This window comes from Castor canadensis, chromosome 11 (assembly GCF_047511655.1).
Source record: "Castor canadensis chromosome 11, mCasCan1.hap1v2, whole genome shotgun sequence".
Classification (NCBI taxonomy): domain Eukaryota; kingdom Metazoa; phylum Chordata; class Mammalia; order Rodentia; family Castoridae; genus Castor; species Castor canadensis.
In genome coordinates, this window is record NC_133396.1 from 66,850,007 (window position 1) to 66,872,164 (window position 22,158).

The window sequence follows — 22,158 nt, forward strand, 5'->3', positions numbered from 1 at the left end:
GCATCAAAATAATTCTGACCTATGATCAAAAAATATTATCGTTTCTAGAGAGGCTATCACAACCATCTGAGAAAGAAGGATTATGGTAAATTTAGGAAAGTTTGATTACAAAGGGATTATTATTTTAACTTGAAGAGTAGTGCAAAGATATTTGGCAATTATCCTCCACAAGAAAATCATGAAGAAAACATTATCAAATGCCTTACAGAATATGAAAGGCTCTCATAATTGTGCTGAATAAAAGCACAACAGTTTATGATTGGGGTGTTTTAGTGTGATGTAAAGCTTCAAAAAGTGTAACTGTCACATAACTGAAAAAGATATTTAGCCTTCTTTTTCATTTGTTTTTCCTCTCCCAAAGCAAAAATTGAGGAATGGAACCAACCTTCACGGCTTGTTCAAGCTTAACAGAGAAACTTGCCACAGCCTTCTGTGCACGTTCATACTCTTCACACTGGAATTTCAAAAATCAGTGCTTTTGTTTCAACTTCTTTCACTATTTCATCTAGATACTTCTTAATTCTTTTGTTCTCTAGTTTTTCCAAGAGCAACTGATCCCGAGTTTCCATATAAGCATTATACAGCTAGAAGTAGAAGCAGGGGCGTTTCAAATTGAAGTATAACAACAGAAGTTTTTAGTGTCTCTGGTTTCACAAAAATATATTCCTCAGCACTTACATGAAAAGGAAAAGTTTGCTATATGACTCCCAGAACTAGGAACTAAAGAAAAGACTTTCTTCCACTAATCTTCAGATGATCTAAAAGAAGGTTTTTTGAGGGGGGGAAGAATTAGGTTTCAGAGAGATCTGAACATTTTCTATGAAGAAAAAGGTAATTTAATAAGATTTAATGCCATTGTTACCTCACTTAATTTCACGCCAGGTTTCACTATCTTAGCTATGGCTGCCACAGTGGAGACATGGCTGCAAGCTCCTCCTCAGACAGTACAGCCCCTGGGACAACATACATAAATTTAGCATTTTTTTTTAATTGCAAAGTTAAAAGCCACTGAAAAATTGTCAGCGACAAGTAAAGGATAAGTGACCTGAACTGTATACTACATATTCTTATGAAAATAATTTAAGGTATTGCAACACAAACTCATGTCATAAGACCTAATTCTAAAAAGCACACAATAATTACAGTTAACACTGTCTTGGGAGCTGACACACAATTATGTGTGATCAAATGGTACTTACATACTATGGTTCAGTAAAGATACAGATATGGCATTAATTGTAAAATAAAAATAAATTCAAATGATATTACTTAATTTAATTTTCTGTATCACACCATGAAAGAGGAACACTATATAGACAAGTTCTAGTATTTCAAGGAATTAACGAACACCTACTAGTCATACCTTTATGTTTTGTTGCAGAAAGCAGGTCATTTGTGTTCTCTGATTTCTTTTACAGTTTCCCGATTTTCTTAAGCATTTCTTTTTCCATTTGATCTTTAGATTCCTCCACCTCCAAAAGATGATCTTGCTTTGTTAGCTAAAAACATTTTAAGAAGCAGAATATCCAAACATGTAATTACAACCTTGCATTTCAGAAACTGTAACAGAACAGTCATTTCCCCCCTCTGCACACATGAAATTCTAGAGATTTACACCCAATGGTTATTATTTACTGAAAGCCTTTGTTCTACTTATAATCCCTGAAATGTCTTGGCTTAGTGAGTTTGTTACTCCTTTGATATCTCTTATCCACAGGAAAACAAGGGAATTCAAATGATAGAAAAGTGGCTCTAGGAATACCTTTGGTTTCAATTTTGATCTTGAATCTAGAATATAAGAAGTGAGTGCAAAAGACTATTGGCCATCCATTTCCTTATATTCCATGTTGTGGTTCAATCAGCCAGATCAACAGTACTCAGAAAAAATTCTATCTCTATTGATCATCTACAGATTATCTTTACCATTATTCCCTACATCATATAGCATAACAACTATTTAGACTGTATTTGCTTTTGTAAATCATCTAAAGATGATTTGAAGTATATGAGAGGATATATGTAGGTTTTACGTAAGTACTATGCTGTTTTATATAAGGGACTTGAGCATGTTCGAATTTTGATATTCTTTGGGCTCCTGCAGATACTTAGGGACATCTAACTGTGAATATCTTCCATTTTAAAAAAGCAAGAATTTAAGGCAACAAAAAACTCTACCGTATGCTACTTGAACTTAAAAAGGGAGGCTAACTTATGCAGTAAGACAGTACACAAATGGTTATAAAAGGGGAAAGAAACCTGGCATCTATTTTTTTCAATATACCATTTGCTTTAAAATGTAATTCTAAGTTTCTTAATCCAAGGATCTTTCTTCTATACTAAATTCTGTCCCTAATACTGTCTTCTAAATAAAAAAATCTATGTAAATGCAAAGAAAAATGCACCACCTATCCATAACTAAAGCCTCTTACCTTCTCCAGCTTCTTTCAGAAGTTTATGTAGTTCATGCACTGCCTGGGTTAGTTCACTGCTCTTTGCCTCTGAGTCAGCAGCAGCACTCTAAAAGTTAATCATAAAAAGTTACCCACCATCCAGTCATCCAATACTAGGATATTAACGTGTGTGGTGGAATATTTACCTTGATAGAATAGAGTTTTATGTGAGCATTTAATTCATTATGGAATTTTTCTTCCATACTGGCCTGCTGTTCTTTGGCCTAAAAAGAAAATATCCCAATTATTGCAAACCTACAGTACATACTAGCAAATCTAGAGCACTAGCAAATACTAGTAAATTTAGTTTGAACTAAATTTAGAATGCTTATGAAATGTTAAAATGAAAAATCTTTCAGATGCTGATGGCTCACTCCTATAATCCTAGCTACTCAGGAAGCAGTGATCGGGAGGATCACGGTTCAAAGCTAGCCTGAAGCAAATAGTTCATGAGACCCTATCTTGAAAAATCCCAATACAAAACAGGGCTGATACAAGTGGCTGAGTGCCTGTCTAGTGGGCTTCACATTAGGCCCTGAGTGTGAAGCCCTGAGTTTAAACCCCAGTACAGACAAAAAAAAAAAAAAAAAAACAGAAAAAAGAAAAATCTATTTTGTAAAGTAAGAGATAAAAGATGTAAACACCAAAATTAAATTTTTATTACTAAAATGTATTACTCTAAGGATAATATTGAGATTTTATTATATTAAAATTAACCTACACTCAATTTTAGACAATATTTTATATATAACATATATTGCGATTTCTGATTCTCTTTAGCCTATGCACACTTGGAAGTATTCTGGTTGTTTTATGCTGCTACAGATTATAACATGACATCAGCCTGTAACCCCAACATTCAGGAGGCTGAGAGCGGTAGGTTTTAAGTTTGTGGCCAGCCTGGGGTACAAAGCAGGTTATACGCCAGCACAGTAGTAAGACTGTGCTTCAAAAAACAAAATCAACACCAACAAAAAAATGACATCACTTTTTAAAGTAACAGTTTCCTAAATGCTTTGATATTTTTGTAAAACAGTTAAAAGTGGTCAGCTATACCTCTTTTAGTTTGGCCAAAAGGTCCTCTACATGCTTTTGAAGATGTTCATTTGATGCTTCTAAACCATTCATCTGTTTCTCCAGTCTAGAAACCTAGGAACAAATAGGGGAGGGGAAAATATTATATTAACTGAAATTAATTTGACAGAAGGTTTATAGCACCAATCAAAAGCAAAATAGCCTATCCCACTCACAAAGGGTGAGTTTACAAAGGTGATTTACAAAATGTGTACATTACTTTAAAAAATGAAAAAAAAATCACAGCTCATGGAACATGTTTGGATTTGATTCACAAAAACTTAGGACCACTTCTTAAACATGTATCATTAGAAAATAAGATAAAACATTAGCTATCAAGAGTCATTAAAAAATACTATAAATCCTTTAAATCCAATTAGTCATTTTTCTAGACCAAATATTAATGAGTTATTTTCTCCACACTTGGCCAATAGTCTAAGAATATGACTAATTATGCACACCACTAAATACATGTTTAATAATTTGACATAAGAATGTAAGTTGTATCCAACATGAAGAAAGATATACTACCTTACCTCTTCTTTTTTGTTTTCAAGATTACACATAAGCTCTAGAATCTCATTGTCTTTTTCTCTTCCAAGAGACAAAAGTTCATCTGGTTTGGTTTTTAACTCTGTATTCAGCCATGTATTCTGACCATGTAGCCATTCCTTTTCTTGTTCCAAGCGTTTTTCTCATACTAAAGAAATTCGAGAAAATAACATTTACATATAGTTACTCAAAAGACTTTCATTTATGGCTGAGGGAACATGCAGAATTTTATTTTAGAACAGAAATATTTACATAGATTCTTAGCTTGCAGAAAACATAAAGAACCACAACAAATTTCAAATAAGAGACTTCAAATTGTTCGAATGTTTAATTCCTTTACATTTAAATTTTAATCTAGATGAATTTTAAACAAAAAGAGTTCTTTCTGCATTAGAAATTACTTATTACTTGCCTTTCCAGAAACATCAGAAGCTTTGAAGTTCATCCAACGTTAACAGAAGTTTTTGTTGCAGTGCTTTCCTTAAGTTTTCATTTAGAAGTTTAACATCCTCTAACAGAGGTCAAATGAGAATTCGAAAGAAAATGAGTAGTTAACACTCAGAGCACTAAACATCAAAAAAACCTCTAGAAATACAAACTTTTAATACAAAGTTAGCAGTTTTCAATTCCCCTATGGTTTCTGTCATAATTAGAAATATTATTTTAACCAAAAGATTACAAAGAACCAAAATTTGTACATCTAACCCGATGTATTAACTGTACCACCTATTTTAAGTACATTATTTAGGGTAAATGTTCAACATTAACCTTAATTTTCAAGCTACACACCAAAAGCTAAATTTGACAAATAATTACTTAAATTACAAAGCAATGGCTAACTCAAAATAATCAGAGTGCATATTTTTAATTTTTTTTATTCCTTAGCATTCAGGTTTCCATGAAAATAATTCCTTTACCAAAGGGAACATAATACTCGTAGGAGTCATATTTGCTTAAGTACAGTGGCTATATTTTATATCCTGGTTTTTCTATGTTTACATATCTTATATTCTCTTCCATCTATTTTTAAATATGGGTTTTCCTTTTAGGTTCTAACATTCAATGCTTATTGATAACAACAATAACTGCATAAAATGAAGAACAGGAGCTGGGGCTTTAATAAATAGCATTTTAGTAAAGATTTCTGCTTGTAAATCATGGTCATATTACTATTACTTTGAGATGCTTTTCATTTCTGCACTTTCTAGATACTTCTTCAAACCTTTGATAATAGTTTAGAAAAGGGGAAACAGCAGGATTATTACCCTAAACTCTTCTACACTGAGATATAACTGAAGAGGAAGATAGCCTTGAAATTGGGTCGTAAAACATGGTAAGCTGTCAATTAAAAGCTGTAACCTCAGACAGAGCTGTAAAACATGAGGAATTGCCCATTAGAGCCATGCAAAAAGTTCAGGATGGAGGTAAAGGGCACCATGCAGAGATAAACACTCATTCCCACATTTCTCTGTCTCCACTTGTAAATAAACTTTCCAAAGCAGGACTCCCCTGCTGTTCTTATCTAAACCTTGGGTCTCTAATCCACTACTAGCCCCTAATTGATGGGAGAGTACATTCCTTGTAACCTGATGCCCTGCACTGCCTTTTAAATATCCTGTGAATCCTTAGTTCAGTGCTCAGACACAGGTACACGTCTGAGCCCGCTGGCATAAAAAATAAAATCTGAGTACTCCACTCCTCTGAGTGTCGCTTGGTTTCTCATCCGACTACATTGGCACAACATAACAAAGAAAGATTAGCATTAGAAATAGACTGGAGAAATGGCCCAAACAATGTATGCACATATGAATAAAAGTATAAATAAACCAAAAAAAAAAATACAAAAATAGTCTGGGGGTTAACTTCTAGTAGCCAGCAAAGAAACTTTGTAGTTAAAGGCTAATACATTTCTTCATACCTGTTGAACACTCAAGTTCTTGAGACAATCTCTCATTCGTTCTGAGTCTCTTTTGTCAGCTTCTGATTCTTCCCTTGTTCTTGTCAATTATCTCAGTCATACAAATGAGAAATAAAGTTGAGCAATCAATATAGGAACTTGAACATGGAATTGTCACTTCAGTTAATATCAGCTGCAATTTATTTATTTTTATTTATTTTTTATTTTTATTGTTTTATTATTCATATGTGAATACAAGGCTTGGGTCATTTCTCCCTCCTGCCCCCACCTCCTCCCTTACTACCCACACCACCCCCTCTCTCTCCTCCCCACCCCCTCAATATCCAGCAGAAACTGTTTTGCCCTTATCTCTAATTTTGTTGAAGACAGAATATAAGCAATAATAGGAAGGAACAAGTGTTTTTGCTAGTTGGGATAAGGATAGCCAAACAGGGAGTTGACTCACATTAATTTCCTGTGCGTGTGTGTTACCTTCTAGGTTAATTCTTTTTGATCTAACCTTTTATCAGCTGTAATTTAAACTGTATTCTTTCCCTTACATCTTATGTCAAAAAGTTTTTCAAAAATATTCATAATCCCCCCTTGTGTTCTTATTTTTTATTTTAAAACATTTTTCCTAGGCTCATACTTTCCTCATGTCACTTTTTAACACGTGGAAGTGTCCTAATTATTCAAACATGCTTTTTACTTTCTTTTGGGGAGGGAGGCAGTACTGGGGTTTGAACTCAGGGCCTACATGTTGAGCCACTTCACCAGCCCATTTTTGTGAAGGGTTTTTCTCAAAATAGGGTCTTGCAAAGAATTTGCCTGGGCTGGCTTCAAACCGTGATTCTCCTAATCTCTGCCTCCTGAGTAGCTAGGATTAGAGACATGAGACACCAGTGCCCAGTTTAAACAAGCTTTTAGATGGTATTTAATGTACTTCTAATTTGTTTGCCTTCATAAAGTAGTTCTGAGAAAAAAAATCACTGCAGTGTTGACTCATGCCAGTAATTCCATCTACTTGGAGATAGGAGAACTTTGGTTCAAGGCCACCCTGGGCAAAAAAGTTAGGTAGACCCTCCTCAAAGAACAAGCCAGGTGCGGTGGTACACAATGTAAATCTCAGCTATGTGGGAGGCAGAGGTAGGTGGATTGTGGACTGAGGCTGGCACCTGGCAAACCTGTAAGACCCTAGGTGAAAAATAACTACAGCAAAAAGGGTTTGGGCATGACTCAAGTGGTAGGCACTGTGTTCAAACCCCAGTACTACCAAAAAAAATAAATAAAATAATACACAAAATTCTCTTAAAGAAAGAACTACCACTGCATTTGCACTTGTACTTTAGTTCAAATTGTTTCTCAAGAAAGAGCCATAGAAATGGAATTTCTTAAAGCTATTTTCTCAAATTGCCTTGCAGTAAAACAGTGGCTAAGTTTTTCTATTTAAAGTACCAATCTCAATCCACTTTTTAAAAAGCTGATTATTTAAATAGAAGGGGAAAAGAGAAGGTGTGTGGGGGTGGGATCAGTGCTAACATGGGGAGGCAGGCAAAAAATAATGAACTTGCTGTTGTTTTAATCTGCAATTTTCTGTTACAAATAGAGAAACATTTCATATTACTATTGGTAATTTATACAGCACATTTCCTTTGGCTATTTCTCCCTGAATGACTTCTTTATAATTTGAAAGTAGTCAACTATTAAGGATGCAAACACTTCTTAGTGGTTTATTTGGATTTTAAATTTCTATTGGGTTGAGTTTATCATTCATTCCCATTGTAAGTCTTTAAAATACTTTTATGCTCAGAACTCTTAATGTTTTATTGTGTATATTTGAGGTGGACAAAATAATATGGGATACACACACATATGATAGTTAAGCAAACTAATAAATCTTCTCAATCATTTTTATAACCTATTTCACAAAAATCTCAGCACAATGCAACTTTTAATAACTGTTATCCTCACGTATGCTTAATCTTCAGATATCATCCTACATTTTCTACTTATCCCCTTTAACCTACATCCTGTGTACCACCAACCAGTTTTATTCTATATCTCTGCACATTTCAGCTGTCTTATTTCAATTGTTTTAGAAATTTCACCTGTAGGTAGAATTGTGTAATATTTTCCTTTGTCTGTGGCTGTTTTCACTCAGTGTAATATTCTCTAGGGCCTTCCACGCTGAGGATTATGCAAGATTTTTTCAGAAACTGAGTATTACATTGTAACACACGCACACAAACACACACACATGCATGCACACCACACACACATACATGCACACTACACACGCACACACAAACATGCACACACACCACACACACACATGTACGCATGCACGCACATGCTCACACGCGCACACACTCATGCGCACACATACACACGTGCACAACACACACATGCACACACAAACACGCACATACACCAAAAACACCACACACACACAAACACGCACATGCACACAACACACACCACATGCGTGCACACACACGAACACACACACATACACACACAAGATCATGCACACCCACTCAGGCACACACACGCACAAACATGCACTCACACATGCACACCACACAAACGCAAACACACACGCCACACACACAGACACACACACGCGAACACACACACACCACCTACACACATGCACACAATGCACACACACACGCATTCACGCACAAACACCACACACGCACATTCACACACGCAAACATGCACACACCACACACAAGCACACACACCACACGGAACACACGCACAAACACCACACAAACCATGCACACACATGCACACTCACACTTACACACACGCATGCACACACACTAATGCGCATGCACACACGCACACACACTCACGTACACACGTGATTGCAGGTGCACGCTCAGACACACATACATGCACACACACACGAACACACAAACACATGCTCATGCTTGCACACGTACACACTCACACGCATGCACATGCATACTCTCACATGCATGCACACACACAAACATGCATTTACACATGCACTTACACACACAGATGCATGCAGACGCATGCACAGATGCACGCACTCATGCACACACAAACACCACACACATCACACACACACATAACATACACATGCGCAAACACGCACTCACGCAAGCACAGTCGCACGCACTCATGCATACACATTCACATGCACACACACGCATACAATGCATGCACACACATGCACTCACGCACAAACACCACACACACTACACACATGCAAACATGCACACACCACATACACACACACCACACACGCACACACACACTTACACATGCACACATGCACACACATGCACACACACGAACGCACAAACACACGCACATGCACATGCTCGCATGCGTACGCTCTCACACGCACACACACTTACACACACACACAAACATGCATTTACGCACGTGCACATGCACTCACACACACAGATGCATGCAAATGCCTACATTGATGCACGCACTCACGCACACACACATTCACATGCACACACAGGCAAACACAAATACAACTCATGCACACACATGCACTTATGCACACACACAAACACTACACACACCACACACACAACACACATGCACACAAACACGCACTCACGCAAGCACAGATGCACGCACTCATGCACACACATTCACACGCACACACACGCACAATGCATGCACACACACACAAACACCACACACACCACACACATGCAAGCACGCACACACGAACGCACACACAAACATTCACACACATTCACACACACACACGCATGCACACACACACACATGCACTCACCTGCACACACGCACGCACAGACGTACGCTCAGAGACACACGCATGCACGCATGTGCACACACGCATGCTCACATGCGCACTCACAAGCACCCACACTCTCACACTCGCACACATGAGTGCATGCACACATACACGTGCACACACACACGGACATGCACACAAACCACATGCACAGGCACACACGCCCCCACACACCACACATGCACACACGCACACACACACACACACAATTTTCTTTATGCATTTGTCAAACAACATTGTTTTGATGTTGTGGCTAATTTGAAAAGAGCATCAGTGAACATGAGCGTGTAGAGTGCAGTTCTCTTTGCAAAGTGATTTCATCCCTTTTGAATACTGTACCCAGAAAACGGATTGTTGAGTCATATGGTAGTTCTGTTTTTATGAACTTCCATATTATTTTCCATCAATGGTTACACAAATTTAGATTTTAATCAACAGTGTACCAGAATTCCCTTTCCTTGATATCCTTGCCACCAATTATCAATGCCTATCTCCTTGATAGTAGCCACATAATGATTCGGGGAGCAGGGGTAGTATCTCATGGTGGCTTTAACTTTTATTTCCCCTTGAACAAGTTTTGAGCACCATTTCATACCTGTAGCCATTTTCATGTCTTCTTTGGAGGAAGGGCTATTTAAGTCCTTTGTCCATTTTTAAAACAGGTTGTTTTCTGCTACTGAGTTTACAGAACTTTTTAAACTCTTTATAAATTTGGGACATTAGTCCCTTAGTAGATACATGTCTTGCAAGTATTTTTTTCCCTCAGTCTTGGTAGATGCTGTTTTGTTTTGTTAATTCCCTTTGCTCTACACAAGCATTGTAGTTTATTGTAGTCCCATTTATTTTTCGTTTTGGAGTTTGAACTGCTGGTGTGATTTTACAGAAAGATCATTGCCAAGGTCAATGTAACAGAGCTTTTCCCTATGTTGTCTTCTACTTTTATGGTTTCAGGTCTCACGTTTAGGTCTTTCATCAATTTGGATTGACTCTGTGTATGATGTAAGATAAGAATTGACCTTTATTCCTTTGAATGTGGAAATTCAGTTTCTCAAATACCATTTCCTGGGACAATACTTTCCCTATTGTGTCCTCTTGGTACCCTAGTAAAAAATTAGTGGACAGTATATGTTTAGATTTATTTCTGGAATCTCCATTCTATTTTATTGGTGTATGTTTCTGTTTTCATTCTGGTACTATTTATATATCTTTGTAATATCGTTGTTTGTTTTTCTGAGACAGTGTCTTGATACGTAACCCAGGATGGACTCTAACTTGCAATCCTCCACTTCCCAAGCACTAGGATTACAGGTGTGTGCCACCAGGCTCAGTTCTCATATAGTTTTAAGTCAGGATGTGTGTAACTTCCAACTTTCTTTCTTAATACTGCTTTGGCTATTCATGATTTTCTTGTGGTTGCATACAAATTTCAGGATTATTTCTTCTCTGTTAAGAATGCCATTGAAATTTTGTTAAGAATTGTACTGAATCTGTATATTGCTTTGTGTGATGAACATTATTCTTCTGATATGTGAGCATGGGATAGCTTTCCATGTATTTGTGTTCTCTCAAATTTCTTCCATCAATGCTGTATATAGTTTCAGTGTAGAAATTTTTTCCCTCTTTGATTAACCTTATTCCCTAAAAGCTTTTCTAATGTTTTCACACACACAGTCTATGTGCTTCTTTTTTGCATCCTAACCATAAGGTGAGATCACATACTCCCTGCTATTATGTGTTGCTCACCACAGGCCTAAACCAACAGGGCAAAGTAGTCATCAACTGAAGCCTCCAACTGTGAATCAAAATAAACTTTTCTTCTTTATAAGTTGATTGTTTTGGGTATCTTGTCACAGTAACAAAAAGCTGATTTAGAAGGCAGCCAAATACACTACTTTCTACATCCTTCATAGTTTTTTGTTCTGTAAAATTTTATGTATATTCACAATGCTTTATAGGCTGCAGACCCACTTTTTTCTCTTTTTTTCATCGGATTTATAAAGATTTTGTGACAGCCTGCCTCTCTAAAAGGTTAAGATCCTGCTTTGAGTTTTATTTCTGGACTCTCTGTTCTATAGTTCTCTATATTGATTCTTATACCAATATTATGTTTTGATACCTATCACTTTAAAGAATATTTAAGTATGTCTAGGCAAGTACTTTTAAACTGATATAACTTTTTTAGAATTAATCATATTATTTCTACATACTTTCTTCCCAGTCTCCTTCAGAGCTACATTATCACATTTCAACCTATCTCATTCAGATGTAAGAGTCAAAATGCATGAAATGAGTGTATATTAACTTGGAAAAACCTTCTCATCCAGCAGCATGCTATAACTCCATTTATAGTTTTCAGGAAAATGTTTGAGTTTTCTTAAGTATTTTACACTTTTTGCAACATTATTTCTATGCCATATAGGGCTTTTGTGTTTTTCAGAGTCTGGAGGCAGAAATTTTTCTCTCAGAGATTTGAAAAAATTATGTTTGTGCCCCAAATCCAATGCATCTTTACAAAATGTAGTAGCAACGGTCTGTCTGGTTAATAAATCAGTGGGCATGACCACTTTATTCACCAATTGTTCACTAGCAACCAGTCCATATATCACTGCTTGAAGAAAACTGTCACCAATGTGAATTCACCCAATGCCTTGATTGTATCAAAACATTTGGAATAATGCCTGAATTATAGCAGACAATCAACAGATAATTTCCACTGAGTAAAAGGAATGTCCCACCTATCAATAAAGCATGCAATGATCCAATCAGGAAAACTGTACACACAAACCTGTATATATGCATCTTTTGGCAGTTCTTCCTAATGGGACTTCTTCTTCATCTTCCCACTCACTAAACCCAATCAGAATAGACAGTGTCATATTTATAATTAGCTTTATTCACAGGAATAAATTTTACCTGAATGGCAATGTTGCAATCTTGAGCAATTTCAAGTTTTTTGTTTTTCTCAGTTAGTACATTCAGTTGACTGTCTAAATAGAATTTTACAAATATGCATATATTAGCTTAAAACTTTCAATGAGTGTTTTTATCCAATTGCCACCCTTATGCATTTTTAAATGAAAAAAATGAAGCCCAGAAACACTGGGTTGGAATTACACTCCAAAATTGTTAATACAAGTGCATTTTACTGTATTTTGAGCCAAAATTTTAAATATGCTTCCCTGTGTCCAAAATCAAATGTGTAATAAATAATTCTATTCAATATTTGTAGCAAAAGCATACACAATTAGCAATTTCCTTATTTTCTAACATCTTCTAAGTTGAGATTTATCATAAGCAGTGAATTTTATTTAGAAAGGAGAAAATCCAGTTATAAAAAAGGACAGGATCAAGAAAGGAAACACAAGGTTGCTTCTAGAAGGAAAACTATCTAACTCATTCTATGAAGACAATATGACACTCATCCCAAAACCAGGCAAAGAAACCTCCAAAAAGGAGAACTATAGGCCAATCTCCTTAATGAACATTGATGCAAAAATACTCAATAGAATAATGGCAAGCCGAATCCAACAGCACATCAGAAAGATCCTCCACCCTGACCAAGTCAGCTTCATCCCAGGAATGCAGGGGTGGTTCAACATATGCAAATCTATAAATGTAATTCAGTACATTAATAGAAGCAAAGACAAAAACCACTTGATCATCTCAATAGATGCAGAAAAAACCTTTGACAAGATCCAACACGACTTCATGATAAAAGCTCTAAGAAAGCTAGGAATAGAAGGAAAGTACCTCAACATTATAAAAGCTATTTATGACAAACCTACAGCCAACATCAAAATTAATGGTGAAAAACTGAAACCATTTCCCCTGAAATCAGGAATGAGACAATGGTGCCCACTATTCCCACTCCTATTCAACATAGTACTGTGTTGGAGCCAGCAGTGGAACCGTGCCTATGTGATTTGGCATTTGGCCTTGTGAGAAAGCTCCAAGGAACTGAGGCAAAGGTCTCAGGACTAGAGGTCCAGAAAAACAACAGGGCTCAGGATTCCACAGATGGCTTCGACAATTCCCCCTTTTTATTTTTAGGTTTCTCACAAGGCCAAATGCCAAATCACACAGGCATGGTCCCACTGCTGGCTCTGACAGTACTGGAATTCCTAGCCAGAGCAATTAGGCAAGAAGAAGAAATAAAAGGTATATAAATAGGTTTTAAAAACCTGTTAAAATATCCCTATTTGCAGATGATAGGATCCTATACCTTAAAGTCCCAAACAACTCTACCCCAAAACTCCTAAACACCATCCACAGCTACAGCAGGGTGACAGTATACAAAATCAACTTACAAAAATCTTTAGCTTTTCTATACACCAATAACAAACTGAGAAAGAATATATGAAAAAAATTCCATTTACAATAGCCTCAAAAAATCAAATACCTAGGAGTAAACTTAACAAGGGATGTGAATGACCTCTACAAGGAGAACTACACACCCCTGAAGAAAGAGACTGAGGAAGACTATAGAAGGTGGAGAGATCTCCTATGCTCATGGATTGGTAGAATCAACATAGCAAAAATGTCTATAGTACCAAAAGCAATCTACATGTCTAATGCAATTCCCATCAAAATCCAAATGACATTCATCACAGAGACTGAAAAATCTACCCTACAATTCATTTGAAAACACAAGAAACCGTAAATAGCCAAAGCAATGTTAGCAAAAGGAACAATGTTGGTGGTACCACAATATCCGACTTCAAACTACATTACAAAGCAATAGCAATAAAAACAGCATGGTACTGGTACAACAACAGACGTGAAGACCAGTGGAAAAGAATAGAGGACCCGGATATGAACCCACACTACTATGCCCACCTTATTTTTGACAAAGGTGCCCAAAACATATGATGGAGAAAAGACAGCCTCTTCAACAAATGTTGTTGGAAAAAGTGGTTATTTGTCTGCAAAAAACTGAAACTAGACCCATGTTTATCACCCTGTACTAGTATCAACTCAAAATGGATCAAGGATCTTAATATCAGACACCAAACTCTAAAGTTGGTACAGGAAAGAGTAGGAAATACTCTGGAACTAATAGGTATAGGCAAGGACTTTCTCAATGGAACCCCAGCAGCTCAGCAACTAAGAGATAGCATAGACAAATGGGACTTCATAAAACTAAAAAGTTTCTGCTCAACAAAAGAAATGTTTTCTAAACTGAAGAGACCATCCACAGAGTGGGAGAAAATATTTGCTAGCTACACATCAGACAAGGACTGATAACCAGAATATACAGGGAACTCAAAAACTAAATTCTCCCAAAATTAATGAACCAATAAAGAAATGGGCAAGTGAACTAAACAGAAGTTTCTCAAAAGAAGAAATTCAAATGGCCAAAAAACACATGAAAAAATGCTCATCATCTCTAGCCATAAAGGAAATGCAAATCAAAACCACATAACATTCCATCTCACCCTTGTTAGAATAACCACCATCAAAAACACCACTAACAAAAGGTGTTGGTGAGGATGCGAGAAAAAAGGAACCCTTTTACATTGCTGGTGGGAATGCAAGCTGGTGCAACCATTCTGGAAAAAAATTTGGAGACTTCTTAAAAATCTAAACATAGACCTGCCATACGATCCAGCAATCCCACTCCTGGGGATATACCCAAAGGAATGCAATGCAGGTTACTCCAAAGGTTCCTGCACACACATGTTTATTGTAGCACTATTCACAACAGCCAAGTTATGGAAACAGCCAAGATGCCCCACTACTGACAAATGCATTAAGAAAATGTGGTATTTATACACAATGGAATTCTATTCAGCCATGAAGAAGAATGAAATCTTATCATTTTCAAGTAAATGGATTGAGCTGGAGAACATTATTCTGAGCAAGGTCAGCCAGGCTCAGAAGACCAAAAATCCTATGTTCTCCCTCCTATGTGGACTTTAGATATAGGGCAAATACAGCAATGTGGATGGACTTGGGTCACATGATAAGGGGAGAGCACACAAGGGAGATATGGGGATTGGTAAGAAACCCAAAAAAAAGATAGTATTTGAGGTCCTCACTGCAGAGGAACTAATACAGAAACTTTAAGCCTACAGAGGTCAATATGAGAAGGGGATCAAAAACTAGAGAAAAGGTCAGTTAGAGATGAATCAACTTAGAATGTAACACATTTATTCATGGAAGCAATCCTAGGAATCTCCCTGTATAGCTATCCTTATCTCAACTACTAAAAACACTTTGTCTTTCTTATTATTGTTTATACTCTCTCTTCAACATAATTAGAAATAAGGGCAGAACAGATTCTGCCTGAAAGCAAGGGTGGGGGAGGGGGAGGGGACTAGGAGTAGGGGGTAGAAATGGCCCAAACAATGTATGCACATATGAATAAATGAGAAAAAAAAAAGAACTCAGTCTGAGATGTTATGTACACAGTGTTGCTAACACAACCTTGACACCTTGACTTCTGGGAGGAAGGATGTCTAGAGGTGCTATATTTGAGCACTTCCCTTGCTTTAGGTTAGTTAGGTTGTGATAAAACTCCAGTGGGTTAGACTCTAGTAAAGTGATTTGCTTTACAGTCAGATATTGTTAAGAACACAAAGAAAATGCTGTGCCTGGATTCCAAAATATCTGTATGTTTCTTCCCTCTGCTAGAGTGAAGAGGGTCTTTTTGTTATTTTTCATGATCTTTACTGTAAGAACCTCATCATAGGGCTTTTAGAAGTAAAACAAAAAAACATAAGTATGGCGAATAGGTAAAAGCAGATCCTCTTGGACTTTTAAACTTTCAAATTTGCCCATCCTGAGACTCTCATGATTTCATAAAACATGGTTTAAGTGTTCTTACCTTGATTGTACTTCCTGCAGAGGTTTTGCTTCTGGGTTCAACTCTGATAAGCATGATTGTTGGTGTCTCACTGTGTCTTCAATTCTGAGGTCAGCCTTTTTTGCCAAGCAACATCATTCTCTGATGGATCTTTCAAAAGATGAAAAGCTGATTTTTAGTTTGCTCGGCTTTTTATTGTGAAAACTGGATTGATGACTTCCAAGTTCATTAACATTCTGATCTGGAAGGCAGGCACCTTTTCCTTTTATGTTTATACCAAATAAAAACAAAATCCAGCAATCCAACAAACAGGAAGTTTCATTCACTCTACACACTTTGTTTTCTACACTGATTTCCCTAGATCAGCCATCATCTTCTGCCTCAATCCACAACCCAGGGTTAATCTGCTCATGCAAACTGACTCTTTCCTGAATACTAAACCAAACAGACACTTCTTGATTCTCATGTCAGTTAACTTATCTATAGAATTTTCAGATATGAAAAATCATTGAACAGCTATTCTCTTGATATGATTTATTTTCTTCTTTTCTAGCTACTACAGTCTCTTTTATCATTTTTAAGGCCTTAGTTTTAGTTTGCTTTTCTTTTTTCTTTCTTTCCTTATGTGTGGTGCAGGAGATGGAACCTGAGATTTTTACATACTAAAAAGGTTTTCTAATTCTGATCTGTGTATGTCCCTAGCCTTGTGTGTCTTCTTAATTTACCATCAACCTAGGAGGTTTGTTCTAAGTCTTTTATATTCATCTCATAGCATCTCATAGGAGATCTCATATTCTTCTCAAGTATTGTTCACTAAATCCTCCTTCTCAGACCACAAGCCTGTTCTATTACATTTGCTTCTGATCTGCAAATGACATCACATGTCATCCTTTTGAATCTGTAAGTTGTCCATTCCTTGTAAGGAATAACAAAATAATTTTCATTTTATTTTATTTTGTTTTATTATTACATGTAATAATAAATAACCAAATTGCTGTTACATATTTTATTTAAGCTTGGGGTCATTAAAGTCACTTTAGTGATTTAAGCTCTTCTAAATACTATGCATTGATATCATACATTTCATTTAATTATTCTTTTTTTTTTTGAAGTCAGATTTTTATTAAAAAATAATACACTTCACTTTTTATTTTATTTTATTATTCATATGTGCATACAAGGCTTGGGTCATTTCTCCCCCCTGCCCCCACTCCCTCCCTTACCACCCACTCTGCCCCCTCCCTCTTCCGCCCACCCCCTCAATACCCAATTTTGCCCTAATTTCTAATTTTGTTGTAGAGAGAGTATAAGCAATAATAGAAAGGAACAAGGTTTTTTGCTGGTTGAGATAAGGATAGCTATACAGGGAGTTGACTCACATTAATTTCCTATGCGTGTGTGTTACCTTCTAGGTTAATTCTTTTTGATCTAACCTTTTCTCTAGTTCCTGTTCCCCTTTACCTATTGGCCTCAGTTGCTTTTAAGGTATCTGCTTTAGTTTCTCTGTGTTAAGGGTAACAAATGCTAGCTAATTTTTTTAGGTGTCTTACCTATCCTCACCCCTCCCTTGTGTGCTCTCGCTTTTATCATGTGCTCAAAGTCCAATCCCATTGTTTACACTTCACTTTTTAGGTCAGTTTTAGGTTCAGAGAAAAATCAAGAGGACAGTGTAAACTTCCCACATAACTCCTGTGCCCACACATACAAAACCTTCCCCACTCTCCTCATCAGCACCTGAATGATGTTACTGCCTATGAACCTAGCTTGGCACATCATTATCAAGAAATTCCCTCTTATGGCCTGTTCTTGGTATTGTGTGTTCTATACGTTTTGACTTATCATTTAATTATTCTTAATGATCCACCTAAGTAATCGCATATGGATGCAAAGCATTTTCAGCATAAAATTGAAATTCAAGAAAAGAACAGAACCACATCACTAAAACCTTAATGTTAAGCCAAATCTTCACCACAATAACACAAATCATACAACTAAACTTTATGAATTTCTGAGACAAGTCCACATTTTTCCTGCTTTCCAGGCAAAATTAAAATAATGAAATCTAGTTTTTATTGTTCTGTAGCGAAAAGCCTACTATATCAATTTGGAAGCTGATTTTTCACAAGATAGAAATGGGACCCTAGTGCAACATGAAATTTGGTTCTGATTCAACAGATATTATCAAAACCTGCATTCCTTATCTTAATTGTAATCGTACAGGGCACCTAAATTCATTCTTTTAACAATCCTCATGACTTAGTATTCCCTTGGGGGTTTTGTGCACCTTTGTGGTTTTATAAAATTATAACAAAGCTCCTTCTTATGTCTGTATGTGCAACAGTAGCATCAAGTACTTGTCTGCACTGTTTATAAACTCTGGTGGAGAAATGCAGAAGTCATGACTCTGTCCCAAAGGTACTTATAAGGCCTTCCCTGGCCACAGTGCCAGGCTGGACACCACCTCCAGAAGGGCTGACTGCAATGCCAGCTTACTTTGCTTTCAAAAATCACACTACATTTTTAAACTGAATGACTACTCCCAAACTCAAACCACAAGAAAAAATCCTCATTCAAAATCAGTTATAAATTAGGAAATCTTAAGAGCTGATACTAAGAACTTTAAAATTTTTAGGGGTATGAGGAGTACCACCAGTTGAACAAGTACAAATGTACACCTTTGAAGAAATGTTTCCACTTCAACGTCCTTGTCCTCACCTTGATTGACTGGGATACAACATTTGCTAGTTGATCTAGACTTTGTCAGTTTGTCAAAGAAGAACTTTCTGAGTTATGCATCTACTGCTTAAATATATTCCACAAATCTAGAAACTATACATCTTTACATTTAAAATATCTTAATACATCTATAATGTAATATACTTTTGGTAACAGTACAAACTGGAGGAAATAAACAAGGCTGCATAGGTGATTTTTGCACATTTCACAAAGAAATCATGTATAATAATACTCTAATTTCTTCAGAAAGTCAGTATTCTTGCAGCAAATGCACTGAGAGGATGCATGATAGTTGATTCACAGCAGACAAGATACCTTTCCCTGGACTCCACTATACCCCAGACCAGGATTTCAACATGAAGACAAATAGAGGTGGGGAAGATTTTCCGACTCAAAACATGCATATTATGAAAGTCACTTTATGAAATGGTGTGACTGTAACAATGATTTTGGGTGTAGCTGTCTCTGAAATGGATGAATAGGAGTTTCAAAGCTCCTTCTGAAACAGTGAAGTAACAGTGTGTGAGGGAGGAAAACGATAGGAGGTGGAAACAGAAGTGAGCACACAGTTCTTTGTCACCAACAAATTCTCTTACATATGCAGGAGGCACTTCCTGGAGGGACTAAGGTTTCTGAAATGAGCCCTGAAGATGCTTAGAAGGGCAGCTATTCAACAAATGTTTGAAATAGTCAATATCACAGTGTTAGTCATCTTCAACCAGCATCTCCGATGGTGTTCTTTTTCTCCATTGCAACTCAAAAAGAATGGAATTTGAAGATTTGTGAGACATATGCTACTGAAATGTTTTTAACAATATAAATCTGATTACTACATTCTTCCACATAGATCATACTCAATTTTCCCATAAAGTATGAAGAACTAAGATATGTTACAATATTCGACATTAACTTAAAGACATTGTGAGCAAATGCATAACTAGGTTACAGTGGTGAGTGAGGATGCAGAATACTGAAAAGCTTCCTGGAGCCAAATGCAAAATCCATTTTTACATGTTCACTCCCAGTACCTTACAGAAGAACTACCAAGAAGAAACTACCAAAGTCAGAATCCCAGGAAGGAACATATGATTCACCACCTCCTTTCAGATGAAAACATGGAGTAAGGGAAAGAGCTAAAAGAACATTCTAGCTGTTCCAGATACCCAGAAATTAAAAGCAACTTAATTTGGTGGAAATGAAGATCAAATCCACGAATAACAAATTGCCTAGGAGGTATTTTTTATACAAAAGATATGAGCTCAGGATTCACACAAGGAAAAGTTAAAGCTGATTGTGGAAAATATGGGTTATGATTTGAAATGAGTCCAATGGCTAAAATGACAACTTATGAAAACTAGCAACTTCCATGCACTTGCAGAACCTACACTGACCTTTGTCAACAGGGGTAAGGACAATCCATGAAGTGAGATGAGACCTTGAAATATGGCTGCAGAATCTTTGTTTTGCCAAATTTTCAGTTACCCTTTGTAAGCTAAACACAGATTCAGTTAGCATGCTGAACATAAGGAAATGAAATTGTGTTGACTTACCCAAGCCTGAAGCTATCTAATAGAACTCCAAGCACAATGGTCAGAAAATCAGTTTAAAAATTCCTCTGATTATTGTACGTATACCATCTAAGACTTCCATGCTACACAATTAGAAAAAAATCTGAATTATTTCTTTGCTCTATATAAGTTCAACAATGTTTTTTGTCTTGCAGAATTAGTATATTAATAAAATTAATGTACTTATTTTGATATTGCATTGTATTTTTAGCCTAGAATAACATAAGCTATCCTGTAATATTATAACATCATAAATTGATTAGCCATTTTATCTCAAATAGTTATTTTTATAATAAAACTATTTTCAACAGATGTTATTTCCTAAAGCAAGTAGTTAACACTGTATATATGAAAATGCCTTACATTGCTATTTTATGTTCACTTAAATACTGAAATTCTGTTACTTATTTTATTATTTTAGCAGCACTGGGGTTTGAACTCAAGGCCTCACTGTATTACGTATGTTTTGAACGATTATTTACTTTATTCACAGAACGCAGACCATCAGTGCAAAACAAAAGAGAGCACCAAGTAAAAATCCAGTGAAAAAGAGAAAAAAGAAGAGAACTACTAATTAAAGCTAACGTGGTTATTTATTTGTGTATGTACTATTAAAATGATATTTATTTAATGCTAAAAGACCCTGGGAATTTTTTTATTCAAAATTCCTTTTAAAACGTGAGATTTTTGTAAACCTTTTTTAAAGATTATGCTTTTAAATAAACCTTCTGGAGAACTTTTTGGTCTGTTAATTTGCACAAAAGCTCAACTCATCTATAATCATTGTTGTGTTTGGAAAAGTTGAAGAGGAATAAACTACTTTCATAAGTGGCTAAAATGTATGCAAAGAGCTGAAAAACAGTGGGGCTGAGGTTTTTCACTGTTTTGAAAACAATTGGAGTCTGTTCTCAAGAGGAAGGGTTCCCACTCCCTAATGTATACAAACCAAGTTAGCCTTTCTAAGTGACATCCTGAAGTCATTTTTACCTTAAATGTTTGACTTAACAAATATTCCCAAATCAATTTATTCTTATTATCCCGACAGCTGACATCATTAATACTTTAGCAAAAGCACTTAAAATTAGCCAGATATCCAAGATAGATATATGTACAAAAGATATACAAATTAAAACCATTTAAAAAGTGATAGATATCATAATTTGTCCTTGGCCGTAACTTCTACAACATTCAGAAATGATTGTGAAATTAAAACCTAAGATAAAAACTGTACACCATGTACTTGAATGACTTACATTTTA

General features: G+C 36.2%; 1 pseudogene; it reads right to left on the reverse strand.

The window, feature by feature from the left end:
* LOC109676296 (nucleoprotein TPR-like) overlaps positions 1 to 9,813 on the reverse strand; it is a 67,074-nt pseudogene extending 57,261 nt beyond the window's left edge.
* Between the last annotated feature and the right edge of the window lie 12,345 nt (positions 9,814 to 22,158).